Source organism: Kogia breviceps, chromosome 8 (genome assembly GCF_026419965.1).
Source record: "Kogia breviceps isolate mKogBre1 chromosome 8, mKogBre1 haplotype 1, whole genome shotgun sequence".
NCBI classification, from domain to species: domain Eukaryota; kingdom Metazoa; phylum Chordata; class Mammalia; order Artiodactyla; family Physeteridae; genus Kogia; species Kogia breviceps.
This window is the reverse complement of record NC_081317.1, coordinates 81,103,882-81,126,600: the sequence shown is the minus strand read 5'-3', so window position 1 is coordinate 81,126,600 and position 22,719 is coordinate 81,103,882. Positions and strand designations below refer to the sequence as shown.

Below are 22,719 nucleotides of genomic sequence, written 5' to 3'. Positions count from 1 at the left end.
GCTTTTGCCGTTTCATATTACGTGGGGCTGGGTGGTCTCTGGTGGACCAATGTCCTGAACTCGGATCTCCCACCTAAGAGGCTCAGGCCTGACACCCGGCCAGAGCACCAAGACCCTGTCAGCCACACAGCTCAGAAGAAAAGGAAGAAAAAAAAGGAAAGAAAGAAAAATAAATAAATAAATAAAATAAAGTTATTAAAATAAAATTTTTTAATTATTAAAAATAAAAAAGTAATAAGAAAGAAGAGAACAACCAAACCAATAAAGAAATCCACCAATGATAACAAGTGCTAAAACTATATTAAGAAAAAAAAAAAGCAACAGACAGAACCCTAGGACAAATGGTAAAAGGAAAGCTATACAGACAAAATCACACAAGAAGCATACACATACACAATCACAAAAAGAGAAAAAAATAGGGCTTCCCTGGTGGCGCAGTGGTTGGGAGTCCGCCTGCCGATGCAGGGGACGCGGGTTCATGCCCCGGTCCGGGAGGATCCCACGTGCCGCGGAGCGGCTGGGCCCGTGAGCCATGGCAGCTGAGCCTGCGCGTGCGGAGCCGTATCGCAAAAAAAAAAAAAAAAAAGAGAGAAAAAAAATATATATATACAATAAAAGGAAGAGAGCAACCAAATCAATAAACAAATCTACCAATGATAATAAGCTCTAAATACTAAACTAAGATAAACATAAACTAGAAACAAATTAGGTGCAGAAAGCAAACCCCAAGTCTACAGTTGCTTCCAAATCCATCACCTCAATTTTGGGATGATTCATTGTCTGTTCAGGTATTCCACAGATGCAGGGTACATAAAGTTGATTGTGGAGATTTAATCCACTGCTCCTGAGGCTGCTGGGAGAAATTTCCCTTTCTCTTCTTTGTTCACACAGCTCCTGTGGTTCACCTTTGGATTTGGCCCTGCCTCTGCATGTAGGTCACCTGCAGGGGCTGTAGCTGATGCCAGGGGGAGGGAGGGATATGGAATGCAGGGTGAGCCTGCAGGGGCAGAGGTTGGCATGATGTTGCGATAGCCTGAGGCACACCATGTGTTCTCCCAGGGAACTTTTCTCTGGATAACGGGACCCTGGCAGTGGTGGGCTGCACAGGCTCCCAGAGGGGACTGGATAGTGACCTGTGCTCTCACACAGGCTTCTTGGTGGCTGCAGTAGCAACGTTAGTGTTTCATGCACATCTCTGGTGTCCGCACTGATAGCCGTGACTCACACCCATCTCTAGAGCTTGTTTAGGCAGTGCTCTGAATCCCCTCTCCTTGTGCACCCCAAAACAATGGTCTCTTGCCTCTTAGGCAGGTCCAGGCTTTTTCTTGGACTCCCTACTGGCTAGCTGTGGTGCCAGGTCCCCTTCAGGCAGTCTTCCCGCAGCCAACTGCAGTGCTCTCCCTGGGATCTGACCTCCGAAGCCAGAGTCTCAGCTCCCAGCCCCGACCCGCCACGGCCAGCGGGTGAGCAGACAAGCCTCTCAGGCTGGTGAGTGCTTGTCAGCACCAATCCTCTGTGCGGGAATCTCTCCGCTTTGCCCTCTGCACCCCTGTTGCTGCGCTCTCCTCCATGGCTCTGAAGCTTCCCCCATGCCACCACCCATCTCCGCCAGTGAAGGGGCTTCTTAGTGTGTGGAAGCTTTTCCCCCTTCACAGCTCCCTCCCAGAGGTACAGGTCCCATCCCTATTCTTTTGTTTGTGTTTTTTTTTTTTTTTTTCCCTACCCATTTATGTGGGGAGTTTCTTGCCTTTTAGGAAGTCTGAGGTCTTCTGCCAGCATTCAGTAGGTGTTCTGTAGGAGTTGTTCCACATGTAGATGTATTTTTGATGTACTTGTGGGGAGGAAGGTGATCTCCACATCTTACCACACCACCTTCTTGAAGGTTCCCCCTACACTACTTTATGTAAACTAAACAACAAGGTCCTACTGTATAGCACAGGGAACAATATGCAATATCTTGTAATAACCTATAATGGAAAAGAATCTGAAAAATAATTTATATATATTCTGTATACCAGAAACTAACACAACATTGTAAGTCAACTATACTTCAATAAAAATAAAATAAATAAAATAAAATAAAATAAAAATAAAAATAAATAAATAAAATAAAAATAAATAAAATGTAAAAAATCTGTTCTATAGACAAATTCAGAAACATTTCTAGTTAGCTGAGTAAAGTGTAACAATATGGTTGGAATTCTTTGTTAAATTTGGAGTCAAAAAGCTCTAAGAAATGGAAAAAAAAAATAGAATCATTACCCTCTTAAGTGGACATAGAACTGACATGTACTAGATTCTTAGTATGGCCAAGCATTGTACTAATCCCTTTATATGAACTAGCTCCATTTAAGAGTCAGAACAACTACTGGAGAGAGGTACTTTTATCAACTGCTTTTAACAGCTAAATAACATGAGACTTAGCCTAGGTAACCTTCCAAAGGTCAAACAGCTGGTCAATAGTAGAATTAGCATTCAAAACCAAGCAGCACTATGGTCTATGGAAACTCTTCTGTTAAAAGTTGAAACAAAAAGGGCTCAGGGGAGGGCAAAACACTGCAGGCTCAGATAAGGAGCAGATTAGGAGTGGATATTGGACAATATAGCTCCAGTAAAGAAATTCAAATAATAGAAGTCTCACTGGTCTTAGCACTGTGATCAGTGTATTCAAGTGACAAGGCGGAACCTAGTTGGATAAGACTTTAGAGGCCTTCTAATGTTTCCTTATTCCACTTACTGCAACATATCTTTTAGCAAATTATCAGTTTCTATTTGAACAGTTTCAATGACAGGGAGCTCACTTCTTTACTGAAGAGCCAATGACGTGCTGGTAAATCAGTTCTTTGAAAAGAAAATCTCTTATTTCTAGTGTTTGCCAATTTCCACGGTGTAAATACTCACATCATGGCCAGTTTTAAGCTACCGTGCTTGCAGAATTCCTGAATGTGTAACAGTAAGCTTTCACGAGCTTTTGGAAGGTCACCCAGCATACCACAGGGAACAGCTCACTCCATTTTTAGTCCTAATCCATTTCTGATGAAGTCATCACTTCCCATAGGTCTGCCATCTGCTTCTCAGTACAGCTGAGCCTTGAACCACGCAGGGGTTAGAGGCGCTGACCCTCCACGCAGTTGAAAATGCACGTATAACTGATAGCCAGCCACCTGTATGCATGGTTCCTCTGTATCTGCCTTTCCCCATCACAGATTCAACCAAACGCGAACTGTGTAGTACTATAGTATTTACTACTGAAAAAAATTCCACATATAAGTAAACTGGTGCAGTTCAAACCTGTGCTATTCAAGGGTCAACCACACTTGGGAACCACTAGGAAGTACCTAGGATTAGTTGTCCCCTTTGCAGTTTCAGACAATAGTGTTATTCTCTCTTGCACTTCTTTGGAGAAGATCTTTTTTAACCTTTTGTTCTCAGGGCTACCTGAAGCAACTGGACTTTGAGCTTTTGTGAGCCCATAAGCTGATGGGTTCTCCTTGGGATCTATGAAGTAGAGACTTTGTGACCCCAAAACTGAAGATGCCTTCACAGATTTTAGAAAATCTAAATTAAGCTAGGGAAGTTCTCAGACATTTACTACTATATTTATGGGCCACTTTGATGGACTTCAAAACCTTTGTTCAGACATTTACTACTATATTTATGGGCCACTTTGATGGACTTCAAAACCTTTGTTATCACACACATTAAAAAAAAAAAAGATATCCCTGGCCAAAATAGATCCAGTGTACATTTATCCAAGAATGATTATTCAACTTACGAACTTTCCAGAATTTCCAAGGAAGCCCAGTATGTTTCAACACCAGCAAACTCAGCATAGCAGGTAAGGGATACTAGCTAGAAGAATCAGGCAGAGGAAAGGTTAAATTCCACCTCTGCTACCTCCCAGTTGTATGACTTTGTCTAGTTACCTAAATTCTTAAAAGCTGATTTGTAGTTTCAATGCAGAGAATTGTTATGAAGGTTGAAGAAGACAAAATATGTAACAAATGGATGCCTCCACATTCATAGGAGGCATCAGTGTTCCTAATAGTTTACAGAAGACGATCTTGGTTTAAAAAAAAAAGGAGAAATAGATTACTACAAAATAATGAGATGATGATTCTCTTCATTATCTGGAGAGATAGGTTAGGTAAACTTGAAAGGGCAATTCATCCTTGTAAGGATAGCTAGGATGATTTGAATATTTTACATTTGTGTCTGGGGGTCTCAGCTGGTGGTTGGAGATCAGGGATGGGGTGTAGGAGAAGAGAACAGTGTCCAATTATTTTCTGGCGCATTGGTCAAATGACCTCTATGAATCACCATGTTTTACTCCTACGTATTTATACCAGTATTCCAACTTTGTTAGAATGATGGATCACATCTACCATAATATAATTTTGACAGAAGATCATTTCTCACTTACAAAATTTTAAGGATGTCCTACTTAATACCAAAGAAACATCAGAAAATAGAATATGTTAGAAGAAAGGCTGTTGTACAAAATATGCCCAAATAGAGGATAATGAGAATAAATCCAGTTCCTAAAATTCTACTCGTAACTGAGCATCAAAAAATTGAGGCAGTATAGTCAACAGATCTTTGACAAAGGAGCAAAGGCAATATAATGGACTTAAGATAGTCCCTTCAACAAATGGTGCTGTAGCAAGTGGACATCCACATGCAAAAAGGAAAAAAAAAGAATCTAGACATAGACCTTCCACCTTCCACAAGAATTAACTCAAAATAGCTCATAGACCTAAATATAAAATGCAAGACTAAAAAAAACTTCTAGAAGATAACATAGGAGAAAACCTAGATGATCTTGGGTATGGTGATGACTTTTTAGATATGACACTGAAGACATAATGCATGAAAGAAGTAACTAAAAAGCTAGACTTCATTAAAATTTAAAACTTCTGCTCTGTGAAAGACAATGTCAAGAGAATGAGAGGACAAGCCACAGAATGGGAGAAAATATTTGCAAAAGATAAAGGAATGTTATCCAAAATGTACAAAGTACTCTTAAACTCAACAATAAGAAAATAACCCAATTAAAAAATGGGCCAGTGACCTTAACAGACACCTCACTGAAGAAGATGATATACAGAAGGTAAATAAGCATATGAAAAGATGTTCCAAATCATATGTCAGCAGAGAAATGTAGATTTAAACACCTATTAGAATAGCCAAAATCCAGAACACTGACACCACCAAATGTTGGCGAGGATGTGAAGCAACAGGAACTCTCATTCATTGCTGGTGGGAATTTTAAAAAATGGTACAGTCACTTTGGAAGATTGCTTGGCAGTTTCTTACAAAACTAAACAATACTCTTAACCATACAATCCAGCAATTGTGCTCCTTGGCATTTACCCAAAGGAGTTGAAAATTTATGTCCACACAAAATCCTGCAAAGGGATATCTATAGCAGCTTTATTCATAACTGCCAAAACTTGGAAGCAATCAAGATGCCCTTCAGTAGGTGGATAAATAAACTGTGGTGCCACAGAAAATGAACTATTATTCAGTACTAAAATGCAATGCTCTAACAAGCCAGGAAAAGACATGGAGGAACCTTAAATGCATATGACTAAGTAAAAGAAGCCAATCTGAAAAGGCTAAAAACTGTATGATTCCAACTATATGACATTCTGGAAAAGGCAAAATTATGGAGAAAGTAAAAAGATAAGTGGTTACCAGGGATTGAGGATCAGGGGATAAACAGGCAGAGCACAAAGAATTTTTAGGGCAGTGGAAATGCTCTGTATGAAACTAGAATGATGAATACATATCATTGTACATGTGTCCAAACCCACAGAATGTACAACAGTAAGAGTGAACCCTAATGTAAACTATACATCTAGGGTGTATGATGTGTCAATGTAGGTTCATCAGCTGTGACAAATGGACCACTCTGGAGGTAGATATTGATACTGAGGGAGGCTGTGTATGTGTTGGGGTAGGTGGTATATAGGAAATCTCTGTACCTTCCCCTCCATTTTGCTGTGAAGTTAAAGTTTCTCTTTAAAAAATTAGTCTTTTAAAAGAAAAGGAATTTCACAGAGCAGCCAAAGGGTAACTGGATGACCTATGAATTTAGTTTAGTGGACCACATTTCTCTCATTTGTAAATTTTGTGATCCTCTTTGAATCTTTCCAACCCTAACACATTTTGAATTAGAAACTTTGTCCTAAACACATTTAACAAAGTAAAACCAATAAGCCAACAAAAATATCTTGTTTCCTTTAAGGAATCTCTACATGTCTTGTCTTAATGTTTGCAGAATTGGTTTCAGCTATATTACCCAGCCATGTTGCTAAAGGGTAATCAGTCTCTGAAACTTACTGGATATTTCTGAGACACTAAGATCAAGCTTACCTTTACATGTATGGCCCATTGCATGTGCCAGGGTTCTAACCATTCTCAAATTACTCAGATTCACAAACTGAGTCAGGTTCTGGAAATCTGGGTCTGAAACCACATATCCTTCTCTCCTGTTTCCTTCAATTTTCACAGCACCTTGCAGTTCAGGCCATTGGCTCTGCTCCAATACTTTTAAACTTTCTAACCTAGTTTAGGCTTTCAATCTATCCTCCTGGCATTAAAACAGTTTTATCAAGCACTTACTATATTCTGGCTGTTATACTAGCCAGAGCAATGTCACTATGCTCAAGTCCTTGAAGTCCAGTCTGTGTGACAAACAAGGAATTTTTATTAAATTTTTTTTTTTTTAACACAAACACAAGTATTATAACAGGGGTTCTCAGGGTACTGTGGGAACATGGAACCCAGTCAGGGGGAAGCGTGGGAAGGCTGAGAGCACATCCGAGAGAAAATGACATCTAAGCTCCCAAATATGAGTTGACTAGCCAGAGGGCAAGCAGGGGATAAAGAGGATGTGTTTATTTTCGATAAGGGTATGGAATAATCAAAGAGAGACTGGAGTGTTAAAAGAACTGAAAGAAATTCGGTACAGCCGGAGGATACAGATGCAAGAGGTGGGGGAGATGAGAAAAATGGAAAGAGATGAGACTGGAGAGGTACGCAGGGGCCAGACTGTAAATGTTCCTATAAGCCACGTTTTTTTAAAAAAAAAATTTGAACTTTATCATAATTTGATGAAAAATCATGTAAGGGTTTTAAGATAGGGATTGGCATGGTTTGGATGCCTCAAGTGCATCTCAAACTTAATTCCCAAGAAAAACACTTGATCTCCACCTGCTCTGACCCCTACAAAGCCGCTCATGCTCAGGGTTCTCAGTCTCCCCCACACCAGAGCATCTGTAGCTGCGCTCCTTCTCTATAAACACCCATCAGCGAATCCTTCCAAACAGCTCTTGAACCTGACCTCGTCCCACCATCTTCACGGCCCCAAACCGATTCAAGCTACTATCATCTCGTATTCCTCTACAGTCTATTTTCCATACAATAGTAAAAGTGGTCATTGCAAACTATGTCAGAGTTGTTCTCAATAAATATTCCCAATAATTCCCAATGACTTTCCCTCTCAGTTTCAATAATACCCCATGTCCATTCCATGGCCTACAAAGGGCTCATGACCTGATTTGGTGCCATCTCCCTGACCTCTTGCCCCACCCCTCTCGTCTTTCAGTCACTGTCCTCCACCGCACTATCCTGTCCCATCCCAACCCACTGTCATCTCAAGGCCTTGACACTTGCTCTTCTCCCACACGAGGATGTTCTTCCTTGGGTATCCACATGGCTGCCTCTCTTATGCTCAAATATCACCTCCTAAGAGAGGTTCTTCCTAGTAAACCTATCTAAAAGAGCATTCTGTGTCATTCTCCACCCTTGACTCGGATTGCCTTTTCTTCATAGCATTCATAGCTACTATATTATCTATCAATTTGTCTCTTTATTGTTTTTCTCCCACACTGGACTGTAAACTCCGTGAAGGCAATCACTCTGCCTTATTTATTTCTTTATTCACACTAACACATAGAAGTTCTATAATTATATTCCAATTAAATGAACAGACTGGGTTTTAAAAAGTCATTGTGGGTCCTCTAGAACATAAAGGAAAGCATGGAGACCAATTACTTGGGAGAGAGTTCTAGTGATTGAGCAATGACAGTGGTCGAGATTAGTGGGACCATGGAAACTACAGTATTTGATATACAGCAGGCATTCTTCGTATTTGTTGATAATGACAGTGAATGGGTATGGTGAAAGAAGAGAGAGGAATCAAGAATGATCAAATATCTGGCTTGGACTATAGAGCAGAGGATAGGGTCACTTACTGAGAAAAGAAACACGGGAAGAGGGAAAATTTGCCTGGAGAATGAAAATATTGAGCTCAGTTTTAGAAACATGGGAATTTAAATAACATCCAAGCAGGAGTTGCCTGTAGCAACTGGATATGTGGATCTAAAGTTTCTTTCTGCCCAGACCCACGAGAGAAGTCTTCCTAACATTTTGGCATCGTGCTGTTATTTCCCACCTCAAATCTTCTTCTCATCTATAAAGCACTAACCTCTTTGCCTCTGAGTTGCTCCACAATCTGGCAACGAACATACACTGTCTAGTGCCACTTGTTGCCCCAAAGTTCAAAAATCCCTAAGGGTAGCATACAGTGTATCAATTTGATGGTCTTAGCAAATTCAAGGTCATGACCACGTGTGGCTGAGAGCAAAAATGGCTACAATTCTCTATGGCTCCCTGTGCTCATGGCACGTGTAATCCTTCCCGTGAAGCAAGGAGGTTTTTCTTCACTCTTTGATTCTGGGCAGACCTGGTGACTTGCTTTGGCCAAAACAGTGTAGCAGAAGTAACAGTGACCCATTTCCACACTTCCCACACCCTTTCGCTTATAATCCTTCCTGGCTGCCATGTGAACAAGCCAAGGTAACCCACTAGAAGATGGGAGATCACATGGGACACATAAAACTGTCCTGGCTAAACCCACACTAGACTAGCTAGCCCCCAGCTGACCTAGAATGGCTCACAGATGCATTCACGAGCCAACATGATACCAGAGAACTATCCAGCTGAGTTCAGCCCAAATTTCAGACATGCAGAATCATAAATCTAATAAAGAGCTGTTGTCTTAAACCACAAAATTTGGGGGATGATCTTTACACAGCAAAAGCTAACTAACATACGAGGTTATAAGCCTGAGGGAAGTAAGTCAAACCAGAAAGACAGGAGAAGAAAAAAATCAGTGAATCAAGGTGAAATAGCTTATCAAGAAGAGAAGAATTGGCTGTATAATTGAGGAGGAAGAGCAGTGAGGACACTTAATGTATCAAACACACAATTTTAAAGCAAATTCTAAGATCCCTGTGATTCATTCCCTTCATGGGAAGTCCAGTGTTTTCCTGCTCATCCCATCCAGCCTTCATATCAGCAATTTCTGATTGTATATAGGTTTTATCTTCTCAATGAAATTATAAGCCACTTTTAATAATGAAGTCTGTATTATGCATCTTTATAATCTCTAGAGTTCATAGTAAAAATACTCAACAGTTAATGAACTGATATTTATTCAAGAGAGAAGGCAGAAGTAAATTCTGAGATAAAATGCAGAAGAAGATAATTTACATAGTTAAGACGTAAGTGCAGGTAATAGAAAAGGTTCAAATAAGATCTACAAATTTTTGCCTTCCGCTCATGGCTCATAATAGGGCACCTGCTTATTCAACTTTACCAACAAAAAGATTCAAGAAGTAACATAGGAAATGTGCAGGGGCCAAATAATTACATAAGGAAAAAGAACATTCATTTAGGGGTATTGGTTATGCTAACGCCCCGCTAATAATGCTCAACACTCCTGGCAGAAGATGTGACAAGAGATGCAACACGGTGACACATCAACTATTATCCTCTTACAGACCTGGTGGGAAATGTCTCCTGGCTGGAGAGGAATTCAGGGGTACAGGTCTGTTTCCTTTGGAACAATACAGGGCATGATGGAAGTAAACACTTCTTGACTCTTCTCCGGTATCCGGTCAATGGCTCAATTTTAATACTGTCTTTCCTTGTAGGTCATGCAGTAAATTCTTCCATGAATTGAGGAGAAACTCCGTGTTATCAAATGACTTTTCCTGACTATGAATCAAGCACCAATTATTCCTAATATACTATTCTTTGCCCAAATTGTGCAATTAGTAAATTAGTAAGTTGTCTTTGTTTAGGGATGATCTCAATTGAAAATTTTCCTTAAGTGCCTATAAAGCCAAGAAATAATTCCTACAATGGAGCTCATGAAAATGAATTTGAGAAGCAACTGAGCTGCATTATTTAATAATTATGCAAACATTAGCAAGAAGCAAACTTCACTCCTTCTAAAATGTAACTTCTTTGCTTATATTGTTTACAAAATTCTGCTTGCATAGAACTCTTCACTCTCTTGTCTCCTTTAGGCATAAATCTGATTCAGGAACTCCGTCTCTTCTTTTTTCATCAAGATCTCAGGAAGAAGAGCTCAGATTGGAGAACTTTTCCTTTTCTTTAAAATGAGTAGGATGCAGTATAGTTTGGATAAGCCTAACCAACTGACTTCAGAACTCAGTTGCTCCACTATTTTTACTTTTTCAAAGTCACAGAAGAAATTTTGAGAAAAAAATGACAGAAAACAATTTTTTTTGTTATGTTAGAGACATTTAAGGTCGAAGAGGAAGAATCTGAATATCATTTGAAGATATGTGACTATACCCTTACTAATATGTCATGTTTCTTCATTTACAGTATTTCATAAATGGCAATATTCTTATGGAACATAATAGTAGAGGCAACTATTTTTCAGGTGAGAAAAAAATCCATTTTACAGTTAGAAAAATAATGAAGAACTAGGAATAAACCTATATAAGATCTCCCCAAACCTTTAATCATTCTGCCATTCAGGTTTTGACCACATAATCATTTTCTCTTAAATAGCTGGATGGGTGGATGGACGAATGGACAAATGGACAGAAGGACAGATGGACGAACAAAGAAGGAATGGACAGAGAAGCAAACAGACAATACATGCAGGTTACTTCCAAGTCCTATTATATTTCAGTTTTATTTTCAAATTTCTATTGAAGGATGTGTACCTTTCCAGGACCCTGCAGAACTTCTGAACAGTAAAAGTCACTTCCTCTTCCCTGAGTCAACTCCTCAAACGCCCATAGATTAGATGCTCCCAAAGAATATTTTCAATCAAGACCAAGTCACAAAATGAAACATATGTAGGAGGAAGAGGATACAGGGGGATGGAAGAGGAAGAGAGGGTCAAATCCACATGACAGTGAAGCTGTGCCTATTCAAGCTAGGTTCAGAGATATTAGATAGCTCATCCCTTTCCAGAACAAGAACTACTTGAACTTTCCTAATAGAACATATTTAATGTATTTAACGTTAACATAGAGAGCAGCATAAATTTGGTTTAAATATTAACAGTAGTTCCCCTAATTTTTGTTTCAAAAAAGGACACTGAAGTAGCTATGCTTAAAAGGACAAAAAAGATGTGTTAGTCTGTTGGAATGATATATAAAAATTAATGGGATATGTAATTTCAAACAGTCTTTTTAGATTTTAACTTTGTTTCTCTCTGGATATATGAGATTACTGACTCAACTTCCTGAAAGTTCTGAAGGGTTTTCACCATGCCCTCTAATATACCATTACCTCAAATACATTAGTTCTATAAGAAACCTGTAATAACTGTGGTATAGAAACTCTGAGAAGAGGGAATAATACTATCAGTGTGTCAAAATTCTTATTCTTAAAATTAAGTGATCATATCAGAAGAGACAGGGTGGGCAAAGCTCACATGGTCATGATGGGTCACAGACAAAATGTGAGTTCACTTTTGCTTTCCTGTCAACAATATAGCCCACTTGGACACCCATGAATCTTTCCTTTTTCCTGGTGACATGAATTCTTCAGGTATAATCTAGTCTTTATGTTTTTATATAATGAAAGAAGAGGTCTGATATTTATAATGGACCAAAAAATAAGTGTCTTCTTAGAAAAAGAGAGAAATTCCTTAGTATCAATAAATGTGGTTTATACTATCAACTTTTTCTTTTTCCTATATAGTACAAATGAACAACCCCAAAACTTAATGTCTGAAAAAAAATTATTATTATGGCTCATAGCTCTACGGGTTGGCAGGGCTCAGCGGGGTGGTTCTCCCTTGGGGCCTCCCATGCAGTTGCAGTCAGATGTCCACCGGGGCTAGATGCATCTGAAGGCTTGACTGACATGGAAGTTTAAGATGGCTTCTTCATTCATATGAACAGCTGGAGAATTTTCACCCTTCTGTGTAAGATTCAGTTATTAACGCATACTTGCCCCAGTTGAGTTATCTGCAAGTCCTTCTGAATAACATATATCTGTTATATAAAGATTTCTATCCCATAAGAGCTAGAGGAATATTAGTTCCATTACCATTTCTCTATATCTGTTAACTGTCAAAACATTTCATTCATTCACTTATGTTTTATTAGTTTGTTTTTAATTTTCCAATGCTAATTATATGCTTTCTAGATGCTGAGCCTACATCAGGGAATGAGAAAACACATAGTCTGGGCTTCACAAAGTTTACATTCAAGTTGGAGTAGATAAATAATAAATAGACAAATGAGACAAACAATATAATTAGAGATTATGGTAAAAATTATAAAGGAAATAAAGAAGAGACCTTGGACAATGACAAGGGAAATGTGTTATTAAATTTATACCTTGAGTTCTTTACAATTTTACTACTATTAAGCAGACTTTTATTCAATGAACACAGAAACTTCATTTTGAAAAAAGATATTTATAGGTATAAGGCAATAAATCCCAGCCTCAGAAAAGCAAATTAGGGCAAAATTGAGATTCCAGACCTATTGCCATTTAAAATTTAAAAAGTAAAACAAAAAATATTTTCACATTTCAAATAAAAATTTTAAACCAAAACATTTTCTAAGACAAAAAATCCATAACAATAAAGAATGTGAAATATGCTATTACTGTGAAGCATCCACAGAAAAATAAACCTATATTGCAAAGCAAAAACAATCTCACCTCCGACAACCAGCCAAATCAATCTCAGATAGCTACTAAAAAGCCTGCTTTAATACTGTTCCTTCTAGACTGAGTAAAAATAATTGTCTGAAACTCCTTTGTTTGAAACTCCTTTGTTTGAAACATCTTTGTTTTCATTGTCCACTTGAAGATGTAAACGAGTATAAAATCTACAAAGTGGATGGAAAGGACAATGAAACATTTTGCTTGGACAGGCCAATACTACGTCTAGTGCTTCTTCTCCTGTGGCAAGTGTAGATGCTTCAAAAAAGATGGAGGATTCCATAATACATATGATTAGCTAGCTACTCAATAAAGGAACCTACAGAGAAGAATCCTCTTCAACCTGGTGAGATTCTCTCCAGAGCCTGAAGTATGATAAGCAAGAAAACCAAGTCATTTGTATCCTACACTAGCAAGCGTATTTGCAAATGTTTTTCTTATTAATAAAAAATGTTGACTCCTTTAAAGAATCTAACCAAACAACTTGCTTTAATAGCATCCTACAGAATTCCTTCTGCTAGAGAAAAATAATAATTCCAGAAAAGTAGTTACAGTGGCACATATTCATTTATAGGGTATGGTCACTGAACTCTCTTTATAGTAACTCTTATAATGGCATATTCAGGGTAAACTGGAACACTGCTATTGTAACCCAAGTCACATGTTTTTTTTCCATTCACTAATGAAAGCAGTAATGTTAACACAATTAAATTCAACACTAATGTTGCAGCTTTCCACAGACACACCAGGACTACATACATATTTCAGAACACAGTTTTCCAAGCATCTGTGGTCCTTCCTATCTAATTATCAAGTATCTAATCCTGGTTCCAATACGGTACCGAAAACCACCTAAATTTCAATTTCTTCAAAAAACACATATAGCTCAAAATAGAAGAAAATATTAAAATATTGATAACACGTACTAGGAGAAAAAGAATATAAACCTCAAATTACACATTAATAGGAGAAAAACACTCTAATCCTGCAGAATCAGCTCTGGAGATGACGCCAGAGAAAGAAGTCAGGTGGAGACTCAGCAGAAGTAGGGAGGGAGCAGAATCTCAGGGGGGACAGAACAGATAAAATAACTACATAGTGCAAAGGAGCAGAGATTCTGGGGGAGAAGGGGCAACTTGGAAGGAGCACTCCTCGACAAAGTGATGGAGAGAGAGATAAGAAAGAGATGAAAAATAGAAATGAAGAAAAAAAATAGAATCACAAAATCAGAAGACAAACTAGCCTCCTTCAACTCCCTCCAAAAACACTGATCAAAATAAACAAACTTTACTGTACCAAAATACGAGCATACTGTTGAACTATGGAACTTATGAACAAGTCATCCAAACTCCCACAGCTTTCTACAAACAACTGCTGCTAACAGTCTAAGAAAATACAACATTTCAAAGTGGATGGAAACCAGTAGACAAACATCCATTCATTGTTTCTGCAGGTAGAAAATACAAAGTGAATCAAAATATTCTAGTGTATAGAAATTCTGCTCAAAAACCTGCAACAGAACAAAACTGTAGCACCACAACTGAATTGAAATGAAACACACTAAAATAGAATCTGCAGATATGAAACTATAGCACAAATAAAACATTTAAAAACATATGGACAGAAAAAAACTGAAAGATGTGAAACTAGAGTTGACTAAATCTTGGAAATAAATCAAAGACCAAATTATATTAGAAATAAAAACAAAATTACAAAGTGTCCAAGAGAGAATTGATTCAACTGGAAATATAATCAGGAGCACTGAGGAAAGACATAAATGTATGAAAAGAACAAAAAAAAAAGCAGAAGTCAAACGGATCTGAGAGCAAATAACTAATAAATAGGCAAAGAAGATCTAATATGCTTACAACTGTCTAATTTTTAATAGTACACTTTAAAGAAAAATATCTCCTGGGCCTCTAGATCAAAAAAAAAAAAGTTACTTGCAAGCAAATAAAAATCAAACACCAAGGTATCCTTCAAGTTCCAAGCCTATACAGTTATATAGTTAAGAACTCAGGGAATACTGCTCTTGCAATCCCATCCTAGGTAGTCTAGCAGAGGATGTGCTTTATCCAATCAAGATCTGACTTGCAAAATAACTAGGGTATGCGTGAAATATAGTTAAATATATACCTAAGAATAAAATCAGTAAATCTACGTAAATCTAAGAATAAAAGCAAAGGTGGAAACAAGGATGGAAGTAGAGTAAGTACATGCTATGTGTTCTGACAAAGTAGGAATAAGGAACTTAAGATGGGGGGGGCAGTAAAAGTAGAAATGTTAAAATAGAATAAGCTAATGAATAGACAGAGACTTAAGAGTTAAAGGATATGGTTTAAACTTGATAAACCAAATATAGAAGCCTAAGTAAGAAAAGAGAAACTGAGATGTAAGTTATTTTTAACAATCACTAAAATATTATTTTATATGTTTTATTTTATTATATTTTATATTATATATCATAATATAAACCTTCCCCAAAGCCAAAAGAAATTATTTTAAAAGAGCAAAAACAGAACACGTAATGAAATACAGTAAAAATAACACAATACAAATCATATCTATCATAATAGGACAATATAACAATAATATGACAGAGTTGAGACTTTTTGGTCATATCTATAAATGTAAGTAAGCTCAAAAGTCTCCACTGAAAGAAAAAAGTGCATTAAAACTGGCTCACAAGGCAGAATCTAACTCCTAAAACAGAGTAATTCAAATGTCCAAGAATAAAGGGTTATGGTAATGCAAATGATGTAAAAGCAGGCATTGTAATTCTGACATCAGCTAAAATACACAGAAATACTGTTTCTCACCTATCAGACTTGCCAAAATGTAGCAATTGACAACAGGGCAAGGTGAGGGGAGCAGGTCCTCTCAAACATGGCTGATGGGAATGTAAAGTGTCCTAGACCCTGCTGAGGGGGATCAGGCAAGATCTAATATTAAAACATTTGCTTCTACACTTTGACTGAGCAATCCCACAGCTAGGAATTTACTCTGAAAATACACCTCCAACAACACAAAAATGTATGCACAAGGCTACTCAGTACGGAGTTATTTGTAAAAGCAAAATGTTGAAAACAACCTAACTGCACATTCATCAATGTCTAGTCAAATAAATTATGGTAAGTCTACCATAACACAGCTGTAAAAAAAAAGAATAAGGATCTCTATAAACTAACATGGAGTGATTTTTCAGGTATATTAAGTGATAAAAGCAAAGTGGAAAAATGCATTTATAGTATTCTCCGTATCTCACTTTGATATATATGTTTTACGTATTCCAAAATAAAAGTAATAAGATTAAACATACAATGGTGGGGGAGAGAGCGCTAAAACTGAACAGAACTATCTAACTGTATATAAATAATAACATAGTCATAGAGGAAAAAAGCATTTATTAAAGCAACTTTTGACTCAAGTAGTGTGACTGTATTGCCTCAGTGGGATATATTCTAAGAATAAAAAGAAATCGTGAATTCTACGTAAGTAGGTTTGTGGTTGTCAGTGGTATTGCTGTAGTAATTCCAATACATTTTCGTGTGTGCAGTAGTACATTTGTTGATATTGATGAGAACCATGGTTCTCACCGAGGCGGGGAGGGGAGAGAAATATGAAATGGGCTAAGAAGAAGTCATGCTCTAGAATTAGAATTGAAGGTAACACTAGGAATTCTAGATATACATTCCTCAGCTCTGTCCACTGAAAAAGAGCCTACAACCAAGGACACCCTTACCACCAGAATCTTGACTTTTAAGTATCATTCCTCAATAAAAGAAACCATCTACTTGGAGAAATGGCTACTTCTAGGTCTGAGGCAGAGAGAATACAAGGTGAACATTTTGTTGTGCCATAAAGGAGAAAGCACTAAGCACTAAAAACCTGACTGGGGTCTTCTCAAAAGGACTCTTCAGTCAACTTGAAAAGTTATCCACTCACCAAACTTGGGACAATTTAAGAACCAAAAAACAAATAATGTCAGTAATGAATCATTCCATTTTAAAAGAGTACATGAACTCATAATGATATTAAAAGGTAAGCAGAGTGAAGAAGGGATTACAGAATTAGAAAATCATCATCTTGTGACCACTGATCTAATGATTAATTTAGGTGGACATCATCAATAGGTGCTAAAATCTTGGGGAAAAGTTGACAGTAAACAAGGTAATTCACAAGTCTCAAACTATTACCCCCTCAAATTTCCTATTAATTAGAGAGCTAAAATGTACCTTTACAATGGAGAAATCTAGCAGATACCTCAACTAACCAAAGAAATAAATTTAACATCACCAAAAATGAAACTTCTAACATTCTACCTCCTAATATGAATCACTGAAAAAGGTATAATCTCATCTGGGTAGTTTTCACACCAAAAATGTTTTATCCCTCTAAAGTCCTGAAAAACCATCAAACAAACATTCAAATAACAAAGTGTGAGTTATCTTACAAACTACCAACCTGGACTCGTCAAAGTCATCAACATGAAAGACCACTCCTCACCACTCCCCACCCCCAGTAGGGCAACTCTTCCAAATTAAAGGAGATAAAAGGATAGAACAAATAATGTCAATGTATGGTTCTAGGCTCTGGATCAAAAGGCACAGATCTATTAAAAATATTTTTGTGACCATTAGGGAAATCTGAATATGGACAGTAAATTGGATAAGATCACTGTTAACTGTCTTAGAAGTGAGAATGGTACCTTGGTTATACAGAAAAAATACCATTCTTAGGAGAAGCATCCTGAAATATTTAGGGGTGTATTTTTACCATGTCTGCAACTTCTTTTCAAAATTCAGGGGGAAAAAGTGTGTGTGTGCAAAGAGAGAGAGAATATTAATTTTTGATTAAATCCAGGTGAATGGAATGTGTATACATTCCTACTATTCTTTCCATTTGTCTCTAGATTTCATATTTATCAAAACAAAACACTGGGGGTAAAACATTACAGGCACAATTTAAAAAAATAATAATCAAAATGTTAGGCCCCAAAGGGCACAAAGCATAGAGCTCATGACATAATGACAGATTTCAAGATGATCCAGGGAGAGGCGGCTGCCATCTAGGCACACCAGGACCCAAGAGGAAGCCAAGCCAGCACCTACAGACCACCCACCACCTTGTCCACAGACACTGCACGTTGCCCTTGCTAAGGCGGCAAGCCAGCTATCTCTTCTTTAAGGCTCTCTGGTGAGGGCTTCTCAACAGCTGCCTTCACTCACCCTGCCAAGGAACCCGCGTGACAAAGATGCTCACCCATACCGAGATTTCTGTTGGGGTGGGGTAACCTCCTTTCCTGAGCCTCACGATGCTCTGTGCACTTCAGTTACCTCTTATTCACTCTCCTTTGAAATCACTCTGCCCCAGCAGGTTGAATTATGCCTGATATGGAAGAGGAGTTCAATACATGTTGTTGAATAAATAAAATAATTATCAATTTACTTTTTTCTGTGGGAATTACATTCCCTCTTGCTTTCCTACATTTTCCCTCCTGTTACACATTGAATTAATGCTTTTATTGAGCATTCTATGGAAACTCCTAGTTCTTAAGTCCTGGTAGGATAGAACTAATTCAGTGTTCATTAGTGTGTATGACTAGTTTAAGTGATTTGCTCACTGCACATTTCTTTTACTTATCTAGAGTGTATCAGGTTTGATCATTACAGATCTCCTTAATCTTTCATTTTCTTGGACAAACTTCCACAATTATAAATGTTTCTAGTCCTGCTTTTCTGTAATGTTTGTAGTGAAAGCTGGTGAAATAGGGATCAGATGAGATACACAACCTGGAATCTAGACCATTGGGTGTGTGTAGAGTGACAGGGATACAAGTTTCTGATAAACTGCATGGAAGTGTTTTTGGACTGAATTGTTCATTATGGAAAGAAAGGGCTGTCTGAGTAGCGTATATTTCTGGTGACTGAAAATATACAGGGTGGGTATTGAACACGAGCTGAGGGCTTCAATTAAGTTATTTTTCAGGCCCATCTCAATCTGGTGGTCTTTGCGGGTTTTCTTTTTTTTTTTTTTTTTCAGTATCTTCTTCTTAAAGACCACATTCAAGGTACTAACTGTAGAAACATATACAGCATGTTTTCCTGGATAGTCCACGGATGTGAAGCGGAAAGGCCTGGGCTATGGAGCACAGGCATGAAAGCCAAATGAGAATGGGCATATAAAACATTTCTACAGAATAGGAATGACATTTAAAAAATATGTATACCTGCTATGTTTAACCTACTACTGCTAAGAGTCCTGCTGAATTTCTTTAAGTTCACTAAAAGATAAGGATGATTTCTCTGTCACTAGGTAACAAACCCAAACATCAAGTTTTTAAGACACTAACTTAACTAAATTTCAGGAAACCACGCAAAGAGATCATTAGGAGAACTCAGTCCTATGCTACCTGGGCATACTTTTCTTTGCTTTGCTTCAGACATGCTAATTTGGTATGTCTGGATCAGAACTTCTATCCTGGTAGGCTTTTTACAAGAGACGCAATTCACCTCCCCAGAAAACTAAAACAGAAAAGAAAGCCTCACAAAGCTACATTTCTTGCAAGTAATCTTTAAGATTATTCTGTAAGTTTTGTACCAAATATTTGAATAGACACCATCTAAACTGACTAGTTTTTCTTTTTTTCCTAGCATAAAGGAAGAAATTAGGTTTCTTATCGGGTTCTCCTCCTTTTAATCAAGGAAAGAATAATCAGTAAATGCATTTTGTACTTTGTCCACATCGTCTACCATAAAGAATAGCATCTTTGCATTATGAACCCAATTTGATTCTGACCTATGCAATTAAGTACTCAAATCCTATTTCTGGAATTTATAGTTTTATTCTACTTGCCTCAGTATAATTTGATTTCATCTGGTATGGAGCAGCTCTTGGTGCCCATACCATTTGCACATTAGATTACCTATCGCTAGCCTAGAATCCCATACCCAAGGCTGAGATAGTCTACCAAGGATTTTTTTTTTTTTAACATTTGAGAAACTGGAAAAATCACATTGAAGTGCATGTGTATTCTATTTGAAAATGATTATTACTTTTTCCTCCCTGGGCAATTTAGGCGTTTTCTTCTTTCTGATTCTTCTCATCACTGGATTGCTAAGAATTATTTCTCTTACTCCATTAACTTCCCAGCCAAGTTCACTGCCAACCAAAATTAAGGAAAAAACAGCATTCCAGACACCTTCCTCTCAGATAACTTTAGAATTGAATTCTCAACACAGGACACTTGAAGGCACCATCACCTTTCTGGAAAAGCCAAACTCAGTTCTGTGAATATGGTCTCAATGACCAACTCTCTCCTCACTTCATATCCAAACATTTATGAAGTACTTACTAAGACAACCCTATTCATTGGCAGAGAAATATGTTAAAATCAACCAAAAATGTGCCTTGATCACTAGAACTAATCCCAATACTGGGTGAAAAGTAAATAAGAAATGAGGAATTCAGAGAAACTTTGATAAAAGAACTTGAATCAACATGTTAAGAAGACAACCACACATTAAGTGAGTTCAATGGTCAATGCTACCTGCTCTCCAGCAGAAAATGCATTACTAATTAAAGAAAAATCACTAAAATCTTGATGAAAACAACTTTATGTTAACAGACCCTTCATCATGTTAGAGTCAGGCCCAAAGGGCCAGACTACATACTTTTACTATTTGAAAGTAAAGCTGAGAAGATAAACTACCAGTATGGAATAAGTTATGTCTCGCTCAAGGAAATTAATAAAGGTCGTAATAATTTGCACCAGGCAAGAATGAATATTATCTGAAGTGATTTTTTACTGGCCTCTTTTAGAAGCACTTTGACTAGCTAATTATAGGTTAACTTAATACCTCTAATATACTGACTTCATAGACATCACATGGGGTAATGAAATCATCACAATCATCGTGAGTTGATCAGCAAGTTCCAGTTAGGATTCTGCTATTGGTACCCTCAGTGGACTACCACCAACTGAGTAGACAAACTGACTATAACTACCCTAACCTCTGCCCATAAAATGTTCCACTTACTCTTCATTAAAGAAGGCACCATCTAAGGAATGTAAATTGATACAGCCATTATGGAGAACAGTATGGACGTTCCTTAAAAAACTAAAATAGAACTACCATACATCCCAGCAATCCCACTACTGGGCATATACCCAGAGAAAACCATAATTCAAAAAGAGTCATGTACCAAAATGTTCACTGCAGCTCTACTTACAATAGCCAGGACATGGAAGCAACCTAAGTGCCCATCAACAGATGAATGGATAAAGAAGATGTGGCACATATATACAATGGAATATTACTCAGCCATAAAAAGAAATGAAATTGAGTTATTTGTAGTGAGGTGGATGGACCTAGAGTCTGTCATACAGAGTGAAGTAAGTCAGAAAGAGAAAAACAAATACTGTATGCTAACACATATATATGGAATCTAAAAAAAAAAAAAAGTGGTTCTGAAGAATCTAGGGGCAGGACAGGAGTAAAGACGCAGACATAGAGAATGGACTTGAGGACAAAGGGAGGGGGAAGGGTAAGCTGGGACAAAGTGAGAGAGTGGTATGGACTTATATACACTACCAAACGTAAAGTCGATAGCTAGTGGGAAGCAGCCGCATAGCACAGGGAGATCAGCTCGGTGCTTTGTGACCACCTAGAGGGGTGGGATTGAGAGGGTGGGAGGGAGGGAGACGCAAGAGGGAAGAGATGGGGACATACGTATATGTATAACTGATTCACTTTGTTATGAAGCAGAAACTAACACCCAATTGGAAAGCAACTATACTCCAATAAAATGTAAAAAAATAAAATTAAATTAAAAAAAAAGAAAGCACCTTTTACTATTTTATCCTTGGTGTCAAAGACATTGTAAGTACTGGGAAAAAATAAATCTCTGCTAAATATGACTGACTGAATGAATGCATACATGAATGAATATTTGCCTCATAGGAACTTTCATTCAGTTGGGATTTTCCAGGCTGTAAAACAAATATGGACTTACACTTAGGATTCAAGTTTGCTTTTTCTTGGAATTATCACTTATGAGTATTTTTCTTTGGTGTTCATTTACTCATTCAGTGAACACAAAGTTTTAATAAAGGAGGAGCATTATTCCAACTCAGGCACTCATGTATTTGACTCCCCAGATACACTTGGCGGGCATCTGGGAACTTGGGTTTGGGGAGGGTTCTCACCATTTCTTCATAAGTATGTCTCACTGTGTCTACACTGGTTACACAAACAATACGGTTTGTGCTGAATGCCTCTAAGAGTATGGAATTCGGGTACATGGAAGGCACCGGCTACTTACACGACCAACCCCCCAGTAACAACCCTGAGTACCAAGTCCCTCACGAGCTCCCTGGTAGATAACATTTCACATATGTTGTCACAATTCACGCTGGAGGAATTAAGTGCTTTCTGTGTGACTCCACTGAGAGGAGTCTCTTGGAAGCTTCAGCTGGGCTTCCCCTGGACTTCACCCCATGTGGCTTTTCATTTTGCTATTTTGCACTGTATCCTTTCACTGAAATAAATCATAGCTGTATGACTCTATGCTGAATCATGTGACTCCTCCCAGTGAATCACCAAATCTGGGGGTGGCCTTGTGGACCCCAACAAGGGGACACACTGAGACTGAAGTAGTAATGAAACAAAAGCATGGGGTACAACGGTCAGGAACTCATGG

The 22,719-nt window shown here is 37.8% G+C and overlaps 1 protein-coding gene across 2 annotated transcripts in view; it reads right to left on the bottom strand.

Annotated features, from left to right (window-relative positions):
- The window catches only part of PCSK5 (proprotein convertase subtilisin/kexin type 5), a 464,407-nt gene that overhangs the window by 345,361 nt on the left and 96,327 nt on the right, over positions 1–22,719 (bottom strand). The gene's annotated exons all lie outside the window — the stretch shown is intronic.